The sequence below is a fragment of the Poecile atricapillus genome, chromosome 3, assembly GCF_030490865.1.
Source record: "Poecile atricapillus isolate bPoeAtr1 chromosome 3, bPoeAtr1.hap1, whole genome shotgun sequence".
In the NCBI taxonomy this organism is placed as follows: Eukaryota; Metazoa; Chordata; class Aves; order Passeriformes; family Paridae; genus Poecile; species Poecile atricapillus.
The window spans coordinates 93,548,526-93,568,343 of NC_081251.1; the positions used below are offsets into that span (position 1 = coordinate 93,548,526).

General features: G+C 40.8%; 1 protein-coding gene across 6 annotated transcripts in view; it reads left to right on the forward strand.

Moving 5' to 3' along the window:
• Positions 1-19,818, forward strand: part of TRERF1 (transcriptional regulating factor 1) — a 98,563-nt gene that overhangs the window by 48,267 nt on the left and 30,478 nt on the right. The window lies entirely within an intron of this gene.

Sequence of the window (19,818 nt, forward strand, 5' to 3'; positions counted from 1 at the left end):
TTAACAGCAAAGAGAAAAGTATGGAAGTGTTTATCTGTTGGAGAAACTAGGCTTGAAAAATTCTATTTTGTTGGAAATGTTAGAGCCCTATGCACCAAATCTATAGCTCTTCAACCTTCAGGACACTCTTGCTCCAGCCTTTGTTTGCCTTATTTTTTGTTATATTCTACATCTTTGTGTAGGCTCATTTTGTTTTGAAGGCAGAGAACTCTTTCTGTCTTGCTGTCACTTGAAATATTTTGTCCTGCTTTATTATTTTCTACCTGAAGGAAAACTATGGTTGGGGTTTTTTGGGTGTTGGGGCGGGGAGAGTGCTGTTTTGATTTTTGTACCAGGTCTCTCAGCTTGTCCTCCCCTGCCTTGTTCTGAAAAGATTCCCATTACATACAGGTCACTCAAAGCCAGGACATCTATCTGTGTTTTAACTGTCTAATAAAAATATTGGAGCCCTCAAGAAATGTCTCACTTCTTCCATCTTGCTGCCAGCCCACAGTGTTGTTACTCTGCTGTAAAGGTAGAGACCTCCATCCTTGTGGTGTTTAACATAGATGCTGTTTTGTCCTGGCTTGCAAATGTGGGTTTCTGTCCTGCATGTCACACGGGGTTTACCAGGCTTTTGACTAGAACTAAGTTTAACCAGTAATGCCAGTTTATCTTTTTCAAGTTGATACTACAGAGGCAAGTGTTGGGACCCTTTGTAACTCACATCAGTGAGGATGGTTTCCTTCCCTTTTGCCTGTTCTGTTTGGGTTAGGGTAAGATGGCAATATCTGAGGATAATTTGACATCTGTTGAAGGAAACATTACAAAGAAACTTTCCTAAAGTTTCTCTGAAGCTCAGGAGTTAAGGAATAACAACTCTCTTCCCCAGGACACAGTTTCTGACCCAGTTACGTAGATTTCACTTTCAGGGCTTCATTGACATAAATGAGTTTTGGTTCTGCCTTAAAACCACTGCAAGAAAAGGTCTTTGTGTAAGTTTCAGTTTATGTTTGGTTTTTTTAATCTATTACACCACTGAAGTATTAAATAACTTAATAAGCAAGAGCTTATTCTTTCCAGTCCATGGCATTCCCCTGAGGAAAAAGTAAATAAGCCTCCTCAGAGGCACTTTGAAAATGATGCTACACAGATGTGTAGCGATGCACACACACATGTGTACACCCAAACAGCACCATGAGCTCTAACATGAAAGCCTGTGATGTCAGGGGTTGAGATTGTAGAGGAGGCACAGTAAGCTGATCTGACTGGAAACTGTCTAATACTGAATTTCATTTCAGAAATCATGGAAGTATCATGCTTCTACCATGTTCCTAGTTATGTGTTCAAAAATATTTTTCCACTGCATGTTATTTCTAATTACTAATTACTTGCATGGAAAAGCCGCAGTGTACTTTTCTACAAAATTGCAAGGAAGTTTGTTCCAAACTCTGCAGAACACTGAAATGAAACATTTGTAGGCATTTTGTTCCTGTTTATAACTTGAATCAGGAAAACATATCAATGTGATTGGTGCATTTAATGGCCTCTCAGGTTTCTTAAAGTTAGGTTCAGAAACTTGCACAATAGATTATAGTAGATTACTGTTGACTAGGTAAAGCAAACTGATTGTGAAAGACACGTCAGGCACTTCAGAGGAAGTTAAATTCAAATGGAAATAATTATTTTTCTTGAGCTGGATATTTACTGGAATACAAGCTGAGTAGTGCAGCTGGGTGGAGGGTGCAGGTTGCGTCTGTTGTAGGGACTGCTTGGGGTAAGGCAGTACTGGTATGAAAAATAGCTAAGGGGCCTGGACATGGACTAAGGTGTATGTTGATTCACATCCTGGGTTTATTTTTAAAATGTCCTCCAGGATGGTGTTTTGAAACTCTGAAGAACCATCAGAGATGGAATGAAAACCAGAAAAGACATCAGGTAGAAAAAAAAAATATTGGAGAACAAGGACGGTTTGGAAGAGGTTCAAGGTTTCTGATAAAACAAAGGCTAGATGTTGCTGTTCTTGAAGTATGCCATGCAAAGCCCCAACTGTCTTTTCACTGCAGGAATGCCTTTCTTTTTTCTGTGGTATTTTAGAAAGCCACATCTTCAAGTAAAATTGAATCTGACGTGCTTTTGTCTTTATATTGTTGACACTGAATTACTTGCTTATTGGATACATGCTTGTCATGCAGACCATCTAAGATGCCACTGTGAGGGTTGGTAACCTTGAAGGATATTTTTTATGTGGTTTTAACTGTAATACATTCTGAAACAAAAAATGCCTTTCTCCATATTACTTGGTAAGATTTAAATATTTTTCCCCTGTTGCCCTCACTGGAGTGCAGAAAATAGGTTGACTGAAAGGCTGACTATCAAATTAAATTTGTTCATGTTTTAAATAACTTTTCACATTGCATCTCTAGAGATTTTTATCCTTGTATCTGCAGAAATGTCATTTGAAATTCTTCCTCCAAGATTTTACCAGGGCAAAATTTCAAAAATGTATGCATTCATTTTCTTCACTTTCTTTCTTCCAGTTCTACACCAAGTTGTGCCTCTTCTCCTTTCTTTTGGGTGTCCTTTCCTAGTGCTACTCACCCAGATGAGTTTAAGCTTAGGATATACAGGCACACCTGCTTCCATGAGGCAACTCTAACACTCCTCTGCATGTGTATGGATTTCTGTTTGCAATAAACCAGCTTGTTTATACCTACTGTTCAAAACATGGCTGGTGACTGGAGGAGCTTCTTAGCACTACATAATATTCTGTGTGAGGGGAGGTGGTTAGAGTTAGGAATAACTAGTCCATAAAGTAGGACGAAGATGTTTTTACAGGAAAACTTGCTCTATTTTGCATCTGTTTCTTTTGAGTGATAAGTCAGGGAAAAAAATAATGATTTTTGCTCTTAACTCTGTGAATTCCTGTAATCTTCAGAAAAGATGTGAATAGAATTTACAAGATTATTGAAGATTATGCAATGGTCTCATATCTGTGAGCAGTTCAGGGAAAAAAGTCACTGCTACTTGTACTGTCACTTAAATATGATATGAGAGAGACACTTCCCTCCCCTGCTTCCTGCCTCCTTTTATGTTCTTTGCAATGTGAATATACTAACATCTATTTGAAAGTTATTTTTGTCACCTCGGCCTTCTCTTTCACATCTACCACAGAAGCAACGCTTGTATCTTGGCGGCATGTGTTTGTTTAATCCAAGGAAGAGCAAAACTTGTTCAGATGACCGCAAAAGCAGAGACAATTGTTTGCCTCAAGACCATGGTGTGTATTTGTTTATCTCACCTTTAAGGTGTTTTGTAATCACTGTTTCCCAGATCCAAAAGATAATGTCCTAGGAGATAACAGCTAATAGATGCAAATACTGTGTGAATTATACTTACACCTACTTGCATCAGTCATGATGTGTGACAACAAAGGACGAAAAAGAAAACAGATAGTGGTCCTTGTAATGCACTGTGTTGAGGGCCCTTGACTTGCCCTGAGACAAACAAACAAACAAACAAAATGGACGAATACAATAGAGTAGAAATTACTTTATTTTTTTTCCCACTCTCAGCTCTTCACCGCGTCTGGTTCCACGTAGATGAGATGGAACTGTTGTTTTCGAGTGTTAAATAATATACATACTTATATAAGAACAAGCTCAATCCCTTTTTTGTGGGAGTGGTACCGTGCGTTAGGATTTTTTTTTTTTTCAGACACGACAGCGGCTTTAAGGGCTGCTGAGATCCTCATAAAATTTTTCCCTCACGATGCTGTCCAGTGGGAAGGACTGGCTGGTCGGTGGCTTGTCCGTGGTGCTTGTCCTGGGGCTTTTGCAGCGTGCCATGGCATTTGCTGCCGCGGTGGCCTGGCAGCACGCGCGGCACTTTGGTACGTTCCGCGGCCGTTCTGATGGAAATGCTTCTTGAAGTGGTTTGCTGTGGGTGGGCAGCTCTATGTGTTTGGGGGCTTTCAGCTGGGTGGGTGGGTGGGTTTGGTGTGTTCCAGTGTTAAATACAATTCTAGAGGTGGCTCTCTTGTGGTTTATCTCTAGAATAGCAGGAAAGTATTAGATCTTTCATATTTGCCTGGCAGAGAGTTTTCCCTCCTCTGTGTTTTGTACCACTTGCATCTGCCTCATCACAGCCTGCTTTCCTGTAACCTTGTCTTCATTAACAACGTACTGTAGCTCCTCTACAAACGAGATGATGTCCCTAGTGCGCTGGTAATGGGTAGCTGTAAAAAGGGCTTAACTGAACCTACTGCTGTTGCAGTTTATTTCAAAAGACAGAAGTATCAATAATAGAATGTTCCAAGTTGTCCTAAGTTTATGCTTCTGACTGGACTAGCTAATTTCCTTAGACAACTGACTTGTCCTTGCTAGGGCAGCTCAGCACTGAATTTCAGTGCTCTGGTCACATTCTCTTCTAGAAACTTTTTCTTGTATTTTCTCTCTTTTTTTTGTTTTCTTCTTTCTTATACTGGCAGTAGAGGAAACCTGGAGACGTGGGCCAGCCAAGCTGTTGGTGGTATCAGTTGCATGATTCTACCCACAGTTACCAGGTAGGGCATCTTTGGAGGGTGATAATGAAGGCATTTATCAGAAGACCCATTTAAATATATTTTGCCCCAGTGCAAAGTGTTTTTTACAAACTTGAATGAATGCTACATCTTAAAGAAATAAAGATCTGCATTTCTTCCTCTTCCAGATGCCAGGCCTTTGTTAATGACGGCAATACAAGATCGTCTCTAGAATCTTCTCTCTGTTAAGAGCAAAATACAGATTGAAACTGTAATCCTGTAGTTAGATGGGTTGCAGAAAGTAACACGTCTCTTACTTCTTTCAGTGAAGTGCTCACTAGCATATGAGCACATGTCTACAGGTAGATCCCTCCTGTGCTGCTGACAGATGCTGCTGTTAGGCATTTTCTATGGTATTAGAAATTCCTTCAAAGTGTTCTGTCAAATGGTAGCCCGAAATGTAGGTGGTTCTTTCTTAAGTGAACCAACAAGCCAGGGAGGGGAGTAGCATTTGAGAGGGCATGCAAGTGTTCAACACAACCTTGTGAATTTGAAAAGATGAAAATTCTTTATCTGGCACAGTTTGGAAAAGTGCTGTTAAACCAGGAAAAAAATTCTTTTGTTTCTGTTTTAAGAATTAAATTTTAAATGGCTGTAGGAATTTCCACGTATGATGTTACATTTTGAATAAAAGTATAGCAAGTTGGACAAGTCTGTTGGATGAGGTCCTTTGTGAAGGGGAAACTGTGGGAGAAATAATGTTATTGTGTGAACCCTTTGACAGAGCAAGCAGATCTGCTGTTCATTACTGGAGTTGGTTTTTTCTGGCTGTTCACTGTGAGCTGGGGGGTAGAAGGGTGAGGGTGGTGTCACTGCAGCCTGGGCTGTTGGCATCTGAGGAGGGAGTGGTGCCATCTGTGAGGGCTGCACCTCAGCCCTGTCACCAAAAGGATTGTGGTGACAAAGTTGAGTTGGTGGCTTGAACACGTGAGGTCAGTCCTTGGTGAACCTGCCCTGATTTCAGGGAGACATTTCAGCCATTCTGGGGGAGAATTCAGTTGCATTTTGCCTGCTTGTGTGCACTAGTTTCTCCCACATAGGGAATTTGTGAGAGAAACCACGGGAGTTGCCCTATACTTCTTTTCACCTTCCTGTGTGCTGCTGCTGCTGCAAGTAGTGCAAAAGGGGCTGCCTGGGCAGACCCCAGATTTGCCTCTTAGAACTGTTCTTCAGTCTGGTTGAAGTCAGTAAATGTGACCTTTCTGAGCAGAAAAGACACGTTTCTATCTCTAGTGGTCACTTCTTGTTTCAGGAGTAGAGAGAATGGGTTTGACTTTATATTTTTGTGGAATGCAGATTTAAATTATTATTAAAATGAGATCTTAGGAGAAAGTGTTTATGTATTTATGGGGGAAAAAAGGACTTTGTTAGACAGTTCTTTGAGGTAAATGTACTTGTCAGAGAATTTATTATTTGAGTCCTGTGGTCTTTCTGAATGCATTTGACATGATCGTTATTCACATGTACCATTTGTTTCCTGTCTCATTATATAAGTTAGCAAACCACTCTAGGGTTGCCTTTACTTTTATTTGCATTAGAAATTGCACTGTAAAAAATGTTCTCCTTGGTTTGTCTGCTGCTGAGCCAAGAGCTGTAAATAAAGTGGTTTCTAATTGAAATCCAGGAGAACCACAGAACCATTATAATTAATGTATACTCTGTTTTTTCTCTTTATTTTTTTAATATTGCCACATAACATTTTTTATAAAATGAACCAAGCTTCTCTTCTTCGTAGTTACCCTTAACTTGAAATAGTCACTTCTTGCTGTTAGTGTTTTCATACACTTTTCTGAATAAATGAATTCTTAAGGCTGGGGAGTTTTTTCTTTTGTTTTGTTTATTTTTTTCTTTTTTAAATTACATAATTTGCTTATCAAGAAGAACAGTTTTGAACAAGAGTAAGGAAAAAATACTTTGTGAGCAAGCTTGGTGTGAGCATGTTGTGATCTATGGGCAGATACTACTGAGAAGTGGTTTTCTGCTTTTGACTGGGAGGGTGGGCACACATTGCCACTCATTTCCATTTTAATGGAATACTCCATCTGCTGTTAAGCCAAGTCTCTTTCTGAACATGAAAGTTTTATGCCAAATGCAACATCAAATCCAGATAAAAGTGGTGGGGTGTTTGCTTCAGCACTCTGTGAATGTTAAAATCCAGTATGTCTAAGAGGGTGGGCAAATCCAGATCATCTTGTGTATCTGGCTCTTTGCTTATTTTAAAATGGCATTTTATACATGTCATTTTGGTTGGTTTTTAATTTGAAACACATAGGCAGGTATTCTTTTGATCTGTAAATGGCTGCTTTGTTGGGGATTTTTTAGGTAACTAGTTTGGTATTATCTGCTTTTTTCATAGAGTTCTCATCACAGATTACCTAATGTGTTGGATTCCTGTCTCTTGTGCTGCATGTTATTTTTACCCTTTTTGCAAAGGCTGGTGCTATGCCACCAAAGAGATATTTTTTTTCTCCCAATGTTAAGGAGATGCAGCAAGTCTGTCATCCATTAAGACAGAATTCAGAATCCATAATACTCATGCATTTTGCTCTAATCATCTGCAGTGTAATTTTTTTATTTTTCTATTCTGCATATTGATGGGGTAATTTTTTATTCAGATATGACAGCCATGAATCATTCGGCAAGTTACTTGATTCACATGGATGATCATGATTTTTTGTTTTTTTAAAGCACCTGGTGGGGATGGCAAGAACTCTTTTCTTGCTCCTTCACCAGATTTACGAGTGGGAGCTGTGAGGGTCTTTGCTTACCTTGCTTATTAGAAACAAAGCAGGTGCTAACAGCCCTGTGAGCCTAGAGTTGGTTGTCTGTGGTGGTCCTTTAAGCATTGGGATGGAGTCAAAATCCTGAATTATGTTAGGATTTCCCATTTCAGCGATAGTCTTTCAGTTTAGGACCTTCCAAAAGACAGGAACTCCCTGGAAATTGTTACATTCTCAATTCCAGGGCAACTTCCTTCTGATACTAACAGAAGCAATTTATCCATTTGAGGATATGGTTAAAATTGAAATGAGCCTACTTGCCAAAGTTTTGCCAAAGTTTCTATTTTTATTGAGCATAAGAGAGCCTATTGAAGCAGAGAAATAGAAGTGAGATCTGGAAGAAGTAGGTGATGGTGATTTAACATAAACAAAATTTTTCAGGTAACACAAACCAGAAACTTCTCAGTGGCTCAGTGTTCTATTATTGTGGGCATATAAAATACACCATTCTTGTGCTTGTGTGAAAGGTCTTTGCCTGGGACAGCAGACCAGTAAAGTCATGTCCACAGAGTTACACTACCATTTTTGTCTCAGGTTGAATGGACTGTGTAACCCCATAAAGATGTAAAAATAGTCATCAACCACAGACTGTAGAGTGAAACTGCATGTATGTTACCACTGAAGAAATTGTACAGACTGCACTCGATTTTTGTGCTTTGAAAAGAATGGATGTCTGTGAGGACTGCCAAATCACCTCTTTCTCACCAGACTCACCAGAAACCTTGAATTAGAGCAATCTAATGTCCATCCATCTCAGGATTTTATGTCTTAAGTAGTCCTGTGTTATCCAGAGAAAATTACTAGTTCTGTATGTTTTACTGTACGAAATATTTTTCAGTTCAGGACTTCATAGCTCACACTAGTGAATAAATCATCCGAATCTCATGTTCAGGTTTTCTTGACAAGAACAGGTGTATCCATTGGAAATAAGGACATAATAATTTATCAAATGGATCTCAGGACTATGCTGTGTACTTGTACTGTGGTTTGCTGATCAATGTAGAGGGACACAACCAGCTGCCTCAGCACCGTCTGCGCATGGAGTACCAGAGAGGTGTTTCTCTTCTTGCACAAGCACAGAAACATTTTCTCCATTCATCATCAGCTCTTAATGTCTTGGTGGGGAAGGAGACCACTCCTGGCTTGTGGCTTCTACTGGTACACACCAGGGGCAAAAAGAGGAGGCTGGAGCTGGCTGTGGAAGTAAGGCACACCAGACCGGCACTCTGTTTTCCATAGGTGTTTGTATTGTGCAAAACCACTGTAATCGTTTTTGACAAGAAAACATTATCTGTGTGTCAGAAGGTCACTGGGGAGTGATGGCTCACACTTGCAGGGCTTCAGAAAGTGTCAGGAAAGTTTGATAATTCAAGGTCTCTGTGAAGGAAGATGACTATGCCGTCTTTCTTCTGGAAAAATGCCAGGAGATCTCGAAGGAGCAGGGCATTGCAATTGGTCTATAGTCTATTAAGACCATTTTAGCCTTGCAGAACTCAGGGAGGATTCTCCAAAAGAGAACTCTGGATTTAATGAGATTGCAGCTGAAACTTTCAGTGAGCAGAGGAATGTCAGTCCACTCTTGGTGGCATGGCTTAACCTCAGCCAGCAACTAAGTACTACACAGCCACACTCTGGTGGGATGGGGAGAAGAATCAGAAAAGGTAAAAGCCATGGCTTAAGATAAGAACAGTTTAATAACTGTAATAAAGTAAAATAAAATAATAACTGTAAGGAAAGGGGAGATAATAGAGAAGGACAAGTGTTACACAGCACAGCTGGTCCCCTACTTCCACATGCCCAGCCAGTCCCTGAGCAGTGGTCCTCCCCCCAGTGTGTATACTGAGCACGATGGTTCTGTGGTGTGGGATATCCCTTTGGCCAGTTCAGCTCAGCTGTCCTCCCTGCCAGCTTCTTGTGCACCTTTGCACTGGCAAAATATGTAAAAATGTAAAAGTCCTTGACTAAGAGTGAGCACTACTTAGCAACAACTAAAATGTGAGGGATGATATTCCATCTCATCCTAAATCCAAAATACAGCACTGTACCAACTACCAGAAAGAAAATTACCTCTGTCCCAGTGGAAATCAAGCTGGCTAAACTAATGTAGAAAAGGGAGTGAGATGCAGCATTTGACGTAGCTAGGCATTGCTGGAAAATATACTAGTAGGATAGCATGAGACTGCATAAACTGATCTGGGTCCTGCATTACCAGAGACATTAATGCAGGGAAAGATGAGGTAAAGAATGGCTTAAGATTTTTATGTGAAATGGTCTTCCTCCAAGGCAATGTCATGTAAATAAACTAAAATGAAAATAAAATCTATACCGGGAGTATCAATATTTAAAAAATAAATAAATCTTTTCAAAGATTGAGATTTTCATGCTGTTGTTACCTGGTACAGCATCTGATACAGACTTTTCTTATAGCCTGAATTTGCAGTCCAGAAATGCTAGGAACGTGACAGAAACAGTACTCTTGATTATCTTTTGTCTTGTGCAGTTACTGCTTTTCCAGAAGGCTTGTCTTCAAATCTACCAGAAGGACAATTGGATTTAAATTTATTTTTTTTATGTTTGACCGTTGCCTATTAAAAAAATAAAACATTGTTTTGTACAAGCCAAAATCATATTATTGTTGTTCTAGCCTGATTCTTGGCATCTGAAGGAAAACAAATCTGTGCATTAGGTATTCAGAGGCAACTTTAAGTCATATGTGCAGTGCCTTCATTATATGTTATTCATTCTTACTGTCTTTTAACTGAAGAACAGTAATAAGAATTCTCCATTGATGAAGGAAGAAATGCAAGGTTGTTCATACATAGAAGAAAATATTTTAATGGTCTTCAAATAGGTCTCTTCAAATAGAGACCTGGGAGGTCTCTGTTTGAAATCTTTATCAGATGGAGCTGCTGTTGAACACCTACCTAACACTCGTGCAGGTTTGTGTTTTCCTCCTGTGGGTGCAGTCTTGGGGGAGGGCTGTTCTGAACGCCCTGGTGATACGCAAGTTTTCAGCCCGCACCTAAGTTAAAGGCCATGAGGTTTGGCCAGGAGGAATAATGTTGTTTCCTTAGCATGGGTGCAGGTGTGCCACTGGAGCTAAGCGCAGGCGAGCAAGGACAAGGCTCAGCATCTCTTCAGGACCTGCAGGCCACGCAGTGGTAGCACCAGCCTTCCCTCTCACCGTGTGCCACTGTGCTTTCAGAGTGGGAATGGGTGTCACAGTGGCAGGGATTCTTGGGAGACTCGTGCCCCTGCTATACTTTCCCTTGTGTCTGGCTGTGTTGAAGCTTTGGGGAGATCCCTAAGCTGCTTACTCTGAGTGAGAGATGCTGAAGCACTGCCCACTGAGGTCTGGCTGGTGTTGCCTGAGCTGCTTTTGCCTCTGATTTGATCAACATACTTCAGTGTCTCTCACCTTTCGTCTCTGCTGAAGTTGTTTTTACCTCCTATCTTAGCTTTTTTAAAATCAACTCACAATCCATCCTCACTCCCATTCTACGGCTCCTGCTTATGTTATCTGGTGTTCACAGTGATGAGGGTTGTTAGAAATGCCATTTTTGCTCGCATTTTTCAGTCATGAAGTCCACAGTCAGAACTAAAAATGCCTGAGGTCCATGGCTTCTCCATTCTCTGGTTGTACTGCTTGTAGCTGCCATTGCTTGGGCAGTTCCCAAGGGTGTTTCAGTGGGGAACATCCATGCTGCTCAGAGTTACAAATTACTTTACCAGTCAGATGTCTTGAGTAGATAATCCAGAGGTTAGAATCTGCTGTAAATGAAAAGTGAACAGAGGGGAAACCACGAGTGTGTCAGCATCACCATCTTCTTTCCAGAATCCTGTGATAAATCTGATAACACTGTTCTGAGAATTGCTTGCCTACTAATTATTGGAAAAGCATTACCTTTTCTTTTTTGTCTGTAATTAGCATTTCAGCTTGAGTCTAAGGCCTGATGATAAATGAGTCTGGTATGCCATAGGTTCAGTAAATTATGAAAATCTGAAGTTTGTGTTTGCTTACTTTCTTTCTCAATAAAACAAACAAAACTTGAGCTGATCTGTGAGTAGAAACGGTGTCAGACGTGATGTGGTCTAAAGGAGGAGGCTGGTTTTATTTCTCCATTTCCTCATTGGGTGGTTCACAATGCGTGTAAACAATGCAATAAATAAATAGCCCAAGTCCAATCTTAGCTAAGATAACCATGAAAAATCTGTTTATGTGTTCCTAAATCAGAAGACAGACATGCATCTCCTACAAACTGATTGGAGAATTATAGAGTAAGTCTTTAAAAGCATGATCTGGAGCAGCCAAGATTTCCAGATAGCACACTCTGAAACTTAATATCCATGTAAAGCAATTGATAATAAATATTGATGTACAAGTCAATATTGTATGTCCATTGAGATAAGTCTTTTGGGGCAGAGAACAAACTGAAAAGTTAAGGTGAGCTCTGTGAAGTGGTACTGATGTTCTATCTGCTGTGCTGGTTTGTGGGGTTTGGGATGCAGAACTTGGTACGTGGCCATCTGAACAACAGCATGTCTGAATGCAAGACTTCTGAAGAGGATTCGTGCTAATCATGTTATCTGGTTTGTTTAAAAATATGAGCTTGCTCTGAAGGTGTTGGAGGTCTTTTGCAGACTATTTGGAGAGATAATTCATAGAGGCTTCTCTAAATGACAGCAGATGGGAAATCATAGAGTTTAGCTGTAGTTTGATGTCTCAAGGAGAGATAAACCAATGGGCAGACTGTAGAAGGTTATTCCAGAGAGGAAACCCCAATGGCTCAAGTAAACAGGACTTGAGAATATGTCCACTGCCACCTCCTAGCAACTAAAACTTACCATGTTCAGTTGGCGCAGCTCCGCTTGATTGGAGGACAATTATGCATAATTCATGCTAGATTCAGGTCACTGTGACCTCAGACAAAATTGCAACATGAAATGTTATCCTTTGGGTCCTCTTGTTGAGCCCCCAGTTCCTTCACCTTCATGCAAAACTCTGTGCCAGGCTGCCAGTGGGATCATAGGGAAGTGTGGTCAGAGCCTGTTGAATCATTGTCTGGGACAATAATTCAAGCTCTATGTGTGATAGACTTGAAAATGGTATGAAAAGGTCAGGCATACATTGCTTTCAGTTGGAGGCGTGATGCTTGGTAATGTTACAGTAATCCTGAAAGATTTCTTGGTCAGTTGGCAAGACAGACACGTAGATGACAAGCAAGTTTATCATCATCTTCACAGTGTTTCCTACTTAAAATTCACAAGAGAAGATGCTCTAGTGATGTACTGTGCCTGCCACAGAGAAGATTCCTTCCCTGGTGCTTGTTAGGCACTCACTGAAAACTCCTTCCTCCTGTCCTGCTAAGAAACAAGATGGCAGTTTGGTCAGAAATTAAGCTTTAGCTGTTGAATTACTTAAAAGACCCTTTTCTTACTTGCTCTTCTGTTCTTCTCACACCCCCCTTCCTGCCCCCAAGGTTGTTCACAAAGTAAACAAAAGCCCAAAACCAACTGAAACAAATAAACCCCCTCTTACCAAATAATTATCTTTAGCCTTCCTAGGAAGGGAGGAGTTACTCTAATCTGTGGGGGTTTGTTTATATTTCTCTCAAATAAGCATTAAGCAGGATGAACTTGCTTCTTGCAGAATGATGTGTGTTTGCCACTTCTGTATCAGTAAAGCGCCTCTTTAAGGCTTTCTGCGTGCTTTGTTACAAGTTGGCAAACCGGAGAGAGTGTTGTGCAGATGGACCAGCATTTAGTCTGGGCAGTACCTTGAATGTGACGTTACAGGGCTGGGAACACGCTTGCTCCAAAACTGAGGTTGTCTTTGAAGAGGAATTGTGGAAGCCAGTACTCAAAGCCTCAGAGGCTGCATGTCTCTACCTGGAGGGTAAATGGGTGAAACAGTTGTAGCTTAGCTAGGAGACCTTTTTGGGAGTATTGTTGTTATCTTTGCAAGTAATAAATGCGAACTCTGAATTTGTTACAAGAAAAGTACCCATAAATTGTGCCTAGCCCTTCTTCCTTGCTTGCCAGCTGAAGGCACTGAGGTATTAAAAAGCATTGCTCTTTCTCCTCTCCTGAGCTACTTCTTATGTGGAATACTCAGAAAGGAAACTGAGGACTGACAAATAATACCCACCCTACAGGAAAGTCAGTGTTAGAGAGAAGATTACTACAGGGATGGCTAAGAGCTTTTAATATAATGAAGAAGAAAATAGTCAGTGGAGCTAATACTTGTGGGGAATAAATTCTTCATAGAAAGTTGAGAAATGTTCTTCTGAAAATGGTAAAAGTAATTGTAAAAGCTGAATGGCATGGCATTTAATTAGGTAAGGAACGAAAGAGGCTAAAAAAAAATAATAACCTGGTATATCAGAAAGCAATTTAAAGTATAAGCTAGGGAAAATGGAATATTTCTGTCACAATAAGATGAATTCCACCACTGCCTGCATTGATTTCATGTCTCAAGTTTTGTTCCAAACAGATCTGTAACTGGAGGGGAATGGGGGTGTGGGAAAGGCGTATTTTTGTTCCCTCGGCCTCCCAAGCTAACCCATTCCTCTGCTCAGCAAGAATGGTGAGAAAGATATGGATAAAAATACAAACAGGATTTAAGAATTTAATTAGCTCTGATGGTCATCCAATCTCCAGTTGTCTGGTAATTGTCTCTTTCAAAGGGATCATTTGAAGCAGAGCTTCATATGCTTTGTGAATGCCAGTAAACTAAGCTTGTTAGTGTGGAGTGCAAAGGCCAGAGCTGAATTCTTGTGGGTATTCACAGCCTTTAATAAATAGTGCGGCAGTGCTGAGGAGGAATCATTCCTTACTCCCACTCGCCCTTAAGATGTTTCCCTTCAATTCAGAAATTAATATTCAGTTGAAAAGTTATTATACATTTTGTGTCTTTCAAAATATTCTTGGCAGCGCATAGGAGTCAGTCTGCAGAGGGGTGGGATGGGTTGGGATTTTTTTTTTCCCCACCCACCTTCTGCAGGGAATATCTGGAGCCAAGAAGTAGCTGGTAGACTTTTAGGTTTGTCTGCTTATTTGTTTGAGGTTGGGGTTTTTTTGCTCTGATAGTTCTGTTTCCTGAGCTGTGGAGCTCCTGCTCCATCTTCTTAGAGCAGGGTTGGCATGTTAGTGTGGCACAAGAGGTCCAGTCATCAGGTTATCAGGCTGTTGACAAGATCTTGCTGTGACATGTTCCCAACTCTGCCAAATTGGAACAAGTAGGGCTAAAGCTCATTATGGGGAGTGCCCACTTAAAATTTTTTTTTGGAGTGATTGGGGAATTTCTTTTAGTAGAGTGTCTGGTTTGAAGTAATTTTGCAAAGGGAAATAATAGTTTGAGTTTTTTTTTGAGGAAACAGAGTTGTTTAATGATGTAATTTTTGGCAGTGATTTTGTTTGAAGTGTTTAAGTCACCTCATAGTTTCAAGTAAGAAACAGAAATTTTGCAGAAGTGTGGGCTTGAGGTATTAAGAACAACGAAAAGAAGGGCTGGCTGAAATGTGTTGCAGAACTTCTTTTACTGAACAATTGGATGATAAAATGCTGGAGGAAATTGCTTGAAGATAAACGAAAGCAATGCATGGAGGAGGAGGAGGGCAGTCACAATATGGTTCTTGCCTGATGAATGCTTCACCAGGTGTTAACTACTCTGAAAGAGAATCAGTGGTTTTCCTGTAAAAATGGCAGTGAAATGATAGACAAAAACAGGTGACAGTACTTGTTAGTGAAGGAACAGAAAACAAAATGGAAAGCATGAAAGTGCTGTTGTGTAACTGTGTGGTGCTCCCCTGTCTTCAATACCGTATGCAGCTCCAGTCCTCCTTGTCTCCCATTTAATCTCCCTCAGTTGGCAAGTGTTGTAAAAAGAAGAAAAATCCAAAGTATGGGGTGACAAAAAGCCACCAGAAGTCCTTGGTCTGGAAGGAGACCTCCAGAAATGGTAAATATCACAAAGAGATGGGGAGTGAGCGTCTGCTGTCCTTCCAAGGAGATGAGCAGGAGACGAGCATAGGAGAGCTGTGAAGGGGAATGTTGGGTTCTGCTGCAGCTCTGGGGCTCTTGTACTGCCAGCTGGGTTGCTCTCCAAATTCAGTAAGGAGAGGACAAGAAGGGGTTATGTGATACGAGGTGTAGGAGGATTTTCTTCTGGATGGGCCAAGCTGAGCCCTGCTCAAGGGAGCTGGGTTTGCGTTCCGGTCAGTGCCAGAGAGCAGGCGCTTGGTGCAGCTGCCGAGGCAGGCACCTCCTGGGTTATGCCTTGGTGTAACTGGTGCTCTTCTCTTGTGTGAGCACCCATTTGCTTTGTGTGACAGGGAGGAACCTGACCAGCAGCTCAAGTCAAAGACAATTTAAACATAATCGCACATTGTACTGTATGTGTTACCTGAAGCCTTGGACCCTACATGTGAAAAACTAATAAATTTTGGAATTTGTAATCTATCTGTGGAATAGCATCTCACCTGTAAGATGCTCTGTTTGTCTAAGCCATTTTCTCTGAAAATAAATGTCATGCAGTATTCCTGAAGCATTTCAAAGATGCAGAAATGAGCACATAAGAATAATTATGCATGCATAGAGAATCCTGTCCTTAGAAGAGAATTTGAATTCCTGGAGTTTTTCTCGGAAGGTGCAAACAAGAAGCTGAACATGGACCAGGGAAAGGGAACAAATTCATGAGACTGATGATTAAGAGAGGACTTCCAGCATCTGAGGAGAGGCTCTGCTCAGATATAGTTGTGTTAGCTGAAGTAATGGTATATGATTGATGATGATAATTCTGGTACTGGTAACTATTTTGTTGCTGATATAGCCACTTGATATTACAATCTTTGTTGGTACAGCTTGTTTAATACATATACTCTGTTGTTGTTCTTATGTTTCTTATCTTACGATGGCTAACTTTTCCCTTTCCCGCTCCAAAACTAATGAAACACTGTTTTATTATAACCAAGCAATTTAGATAAGAAGATGCTCTTTGATACTATGATTTTTATTTTTTTTCCCCCCTTTGGTATATTCTCAGTCATGTTTTGGATGCTCTGGTGATCTGCAGGAAGTCTGAGTTCCAGTTGTAACACCTTGGTTAAGTTCTTAATGTCAAGTGATACAGACGTTAATGCCATTCAAGTAAATCATACAATCACAGAATCCAAGAATGGTTTGGGTTGGAAGGGACCTCGAAGATCATCCAGTTCCAGCCTGTCTGCCATGGTGTTTTGGGGTGACTTTATGATACAGCATCCCCTATTGTCTGCTCTATGCCCAGACACGAGTGCTGTACCTTCGAGCTCGAGGGGGGAGTTCCTCGGTGCGCACTTGGTGTGCAGTGCTCACAGACTTCCCCGTGTTCCCTCTGCTGTGCTGTCCAGCATGCATTGAGGGAGTCCATCTTTGCTTTTTAGCAGGACACCTCCCACTAAACCAGGTTGCTCAGAGCTCCATCCAGCCTGGCTTTGAACACTTTCAGGGGTGGGGAAGTCACAAATTACTGGGGCAACCTGTTCTAGTGCCTCACTATCCTCACAGAAAAGGATTTCTTCCCGATATCTAATCTAAACCTACTCACTTTCAGTTAGAAACCATTCCTCCTGTCCTATCACTAAATTTGCTTTGTGAAGACTCCTGCAGGACTAATTCAGCTTTCATCTATAAATCTTCCTCTTGTGTGTTGCAATAGCATGTAAGCATGCAGAAACTTTGATTTTTCTTCAGCGTAACACGACTGGAAAAAATCCCAAATCTGTCTTTGGTGTGATGCCTAGAGTTCTACTGCTATCCTCCATTTTGTTCCTGGGTAAATACCTACTTTAACTTGCAGTGTGAAGCTTTGCTGATCAATATGTTACAAGCATAGCAAAGTTCAAGAAATTACCTTCATTTCTATCTTGAGATGAGAAATTGATTCAGCTGCATTCTCTTTCTGCTAATTCATCCGTGCTTTACATTCCCATAAAAGGTATTACATGCTCCTTATTTTCCAGCAGCGTCATCAGTCCTAATGAAGAGAGAAGACTGAAAATTTATATTGTGTATATGGGATAGCTGATCTCTGACTTAGCTCTTAATTTGTAAATTTTGCTGTAAGCTCCGCTTCGCAGCTTCTCCTTACTGTGCTTTGTTTGTGCGCAAAATCTAAGGGCTGGGATGAAAGCAAAACTGAAGAATATGGCTAAGGAATATAAAGTTAGATTGCTTTCTAATCTAAACCTCAAAAAAATGAGATGGTGATTAAAATTCGATGGAAAGAATTAAAATGTCATGTGTAAATTTGATGTACATCTGCAGTGATTGTTCCTGCATTAATTATGTTGGGACTATTTTCAGTATTTATCAGCCGTCAGTTCTCTGCCTCTGGCTCTAAAAGGTCCAGAGTTTTACTTTTTAACTGTGTTATTACCTATGAGACCTTTGTACATCTCTGGTAGTTTCTGTAGCCCTACATAGGGGTGGTATTGTAGTTCTAATGATAAAAGTGATATAGTGGGAAAAGCAGCCAGAGCAAATATGAAAAACAGGAAAGGGCTTTCCTGGGTATTTCAGTTGTTGTTTTCCCTTGTGTTCATCAGCCTGGCCTCTGTAGGAAACTACCAGGAATGGTTTGTCTGCACAATATTTTGGCATTTTAGGCTTAATAGTAGCATCATTTGTTCAGAACAGACGGATAAATGACCAAGAAAGCAAAACTATATATTGTGACTTTGGTCATGGTTCATAATTTAGCAGGTTTTTTTAAAGTTAAATTTAAACATATTGGCAGGTTCTAAGTAGCTGTGTTAAACTGAGGCAAAAAATCACGCCATTTCCCTCTTTGCTCCACTGATGTCAATCTCTGTTTTTCTCCATGTGTTTGGGTATTTTTTCTTACAATCAAATAGTATTCAATTTTTAGTCAACTATAAGATTCAATATGCCTCTTATAAACCTAGAGGTGTTTAAATAGCAACATGAAAACCAAGCCATATAAAGCATTAAGAAGATGTGAGTATATTAAAACCTTATTTCAACAAAGATTCTTGGATTCACTTAGAAAAGTTGTGAGCAGACAGGATGCAAATGGGTGGTGAATGGTTTGTGTTCGGTCATGTTTGTTGCAAGACATGGGTGCACACAGGTTTCAGTTACTGGGGCTCAACGTGATAATGTTTTAATCAGAAACTCACTTAGATCCAAGAAAATCCATGTGATGCTAACAGCATTTACCATCAGCTGAGGTGTTCTGTTAAAGAAAGACATTTTAGGCAGGTCAGGCTTGGTAAGGGGCTCCGCTGTCTCTCATGGTGCATGCTTTGGTAGGTTGATGTCTGGATTGAGCTTTGCTGTTTCCTGTGGGCCTGGGGGGAAGATGAAGAGGGAAGCAGAGACTGGTGCTGGGCAGGACAAGGGAGTTGTTTGGGTTCTTCTCCCCCACCTTGCAGGATAACTAAGGGAGGGCATTTGTTCTGTGAAAGGATCTTCTGGACTTGGGCGGTGGCTTCTTGCTGTATGTGGCACCATCACAGTGCTTGGGACCCTCCATCAGAGATTCTAAAAGAATAATTTTAACAAGTGAATGTAGCGTGACAGTGAGAGGAAGTAAATGTTGGTTGCTGTCACTGAGGTTATCTGTGATCATTTCTACATTTTCTTCTTACGCCTGGAATGACTTTCCAAAACCCAGCACGGCTCACTCAATGCAGATGAAGCGTTTTCCACTGATATCAGTGAGCTGTGAATTGAACCCCAAGTTTCACAGAATCACAGAATATGATTTCAGGTCTGTTTCACAGAATCATAGAATACCAGATTGGAAGGTACCTCAAGAATCATCTGTTCCAGTCTGGAAGACCTTGCATGTTCTTGTTTTAATCCGTAAGGTTCTTGTTAGCCCTCCCTTCCAGCCTATTCAGGTCTTCCTGCAGAGTGACTCTTCCTTCTGAAGTGTCTGCTGCCCCATTCAGTCTGGTGTCACTGGCAAACTTTATCAGGGTACATTTGATTCTGTCTTCCAGACCACTTAGGAACGTATTAAAAAGCACTGGGTTCAGTGTTGGGGGACTGCAGTTGTGTCACTTTGCCCTTGGTAAATCCATGCTGGCTTTTCCCAGTCACATGTTTCCTGTGATTTGTGATAACCCCCTGCAGGATTTGTTCTGTAACTTTCCCCAGGGACTGAACTATGGCTGATGGGCCTGTAATTTCTCAGGTCCCTCTTTAAGCTATTCTTGTAGATGGGGTGGCATTAGCTGCCTTTCAGTCTTTTGGGATGTCCCCCTATCCCGTTGACTTCTCAAAGATCATGTAGAGTGGCCTCACAGTGATTTCAGCTGACCTTAACACCGTCAGGTGCTGAAGGCCTTCCCTCAAAGCCATCCAGGCAGCAGCATTGACAAAAACAAATATGTTGTTTTCATTTAGGTAATTTAAAGATGCCTTGTCTAGATACCTCTTCTCCCCTGGGTGACAGCCTGATTGTATCTC